The sequence below is a fragment of the Schistocerca cancellata genome, chromosome 4, assembly GCF_023864275.1.
Source record: "Schistocerca cancellata isolate TAMUIC-IGC-003103 chromosome 4, iqSchCanc2.1, whole genome shotgun sequence".
NCBI classification, from domain to species: Eukaryota; Metazoa; Arthropoda; class Insecta; order Orthoptera; family Acrididae; genus Schistocerca; species Schistocerca cancellata.
In genome coordinates, this window is record NC_064629.1 from 8,534,611 (window position 1) to 8,536,862 (window position 2,252).

At 38.0% G+C, this 2,252-nt stretch overlaps 1 non-coding gene across 1 annotated transcript; it reads left to right on the top strand.

Moving 5' to 3' along the window:
• The first annotated feature begins 253 nt into the window (after positions 1–253).
• Trnak-uuu (transfer RNA lysine (anticodon UUU)) lies at positions 254–339 on the top strand. Its single transcript has one exon. It is a non-coding gene; the product is annotated as a tRNA-Lys (tRNA).
• Positions 340–2,252: the final 1,913 nt, after the last annotated feature.

Below are 2,252 nucleotides of genomic sequence, written 5' to 3' on the forward strand. Positions count from 1 at the left end.
AAAAAAATAAAGGCACAAAAAAAATTTAAAAAAATCAATGTTCCTTTACAATCAATGTGAGTGATGACGGGTATGGGGGCGGCACCGTGGCCAGGCCTCTGACTAATTGACCCCTGCCCACCTTGCCGCCATCTGCCTGCCCCGCTCGCTTTAAAATTAAAGAAAAAAAAATGGTAGAGAGGAAAAAAAAAGAATAAAAAAGAATAAAAAAAGAAAAAAAAAGGGTAGCGTCTATTAAAAAAAAGGGGGCAGAGCACTGGTAAAAAAAAAAGATAGCTCAGTTGGTAGAGCATTAGGCTTTTAACCTAAGTGTCCAGGGTTCGAGTCCCTGTCAGGGCGAAGATTTTTAACGCTTCCGTAATGGCTCGTCTCGTAGCGCTGGTAGCCCTGCCGTAATCAGTGCACAGAGTTCGTTTCCTGTCAACATTCTGCGCAGACCGGTTGGATTTTTCACGATTCGAGGGAAGCTTCAGATACGAGCAGTCGTGGCCGAGTGGTTACGGACCCAGTTTCTTGTTATAACTGAGTGGTTGAGAGTTTATGTTTTATGATGGATGATAACATTTTTGAGGAAGCACTATTCGATATGTCCGTCACTAAAGAATTCGTAAGACGCTGTGGGCAGAATGTGGGTTTAATGCAAAGGATGTTGCAAAGCGTGGTGATGAGGTTAAGAAAGAAATTGTGGAGATGATCCAGAATATAATTTCTAGAGAGCAACAGAAGAAACATGAGATGCACGAAAGGCTGAATTCTTTATTGCATGAAGCTGACAAACTAAGTAAGGAACTTGAATTTCATTTTTATCCTGCATTGTATGATACGCTGCCTTTATGTGAGGCTCTTACTAAGCTAGAGTGTGAAACAAGAAAACCTCAAGAGTAGAAGTGTGCGCTCATGAAAGAAATATTGGAGATTTCAAAGCAGGAGGCAGAACTGTGTTCAAGTCTTGGAGAAGCTACAGAGATTAAGGTAGAGGATGCTCTACCAACAAGTGATGAGATAGCCATTTTCAATCAAAGACTTTGAGTTCTGCAGTCACGAAAGAATGCTGCTCAACAAGAAAGTGGACTCCCTTCAAGTATAATTAACAAAAGGGAAGCATTCAGAGACATTAACAACACAAAACAACATATTACTCTAAAGACTTCAAAAATGCCAATGAAACCCCCTCGCAGTAACATTGGTATGGCAGTTCGTCTCAGGCGTAACTCATCTGAATTTACTGAATGCCAAGAAAATAAAAAACTTAGGCGTTCTTCTCTTCCTGATATGGACATACTATAAATGAAAACAAAAAAGAACCTTATTTTGTGCTCAGTGAATCTTAAGTTAGTGGAGTTGTATCATTGTCATTTTGTATTGTTTTTAACTGAAAAATCACTTTGGGATGTGGAACAGTCATAAACAAATATCTTATTTTCTATAACTACCTTTAGACTTTGCAAATATTAGTCAGAATATGTTAAATACCAAAAAATTCACATGTTGGGTCTTCAAAGAAAGGGGGTCATCTTATATTCTGAGTTGTCTTATAGTGAGGTAAATACAGACACTTTTTATTATTATATTGATCTGTCTGAAGAAGTTAAGTACCATGCACGAGCTCATACTTGCTTTGAATTCTGCACCTCATGCAGTTGAAAAATTCCTCCTCATTTCCAGCACCTTCATTTGATTAGTTTCTCAAGTAATGAGGAAGCCTGTATTCCACTTTTCTCGCATGTACTGAACAATCTGCTGCTTCAGTCCATGAAATCTTCCCTGTGTTCCCCTGAAAGTTTAGCATGTAGAACTTAAAGCATTTAATTTATTCTTCATCTGACATCAGCTACGAAAATTAACTTGTGTGTTATTAGATTTTCTTTTTGTTGCACAGACTTTTGTGGTCTCTGCTTCAGGAATAACCATTAACTTACAATTATATGTGCGAACCAATTGTTAACTGCAGATTCATAGAGTCATGTTTCTCAACCATCACAGATATGATTTTGTATCCATTATTAATCGCTACAATTTACTGTTCTCATAGAATTAAGCAAAGTTAATGACAGTAATAATTTATCCTCTTAACTCCCTACAGTGGATCAACAGGAATTGGACATCCAGTTTAAATGTGATGTATGTTCCTAAAAAACAAGGGACACAGCGCATATTCCCATAGCTGGCAGCATTTGGCCAAGTTGATGCTGCTGCATCCTATCCCACCCTTTTGAAAACTAAGCAAAATTCACACCTAACTTCTCTGCATA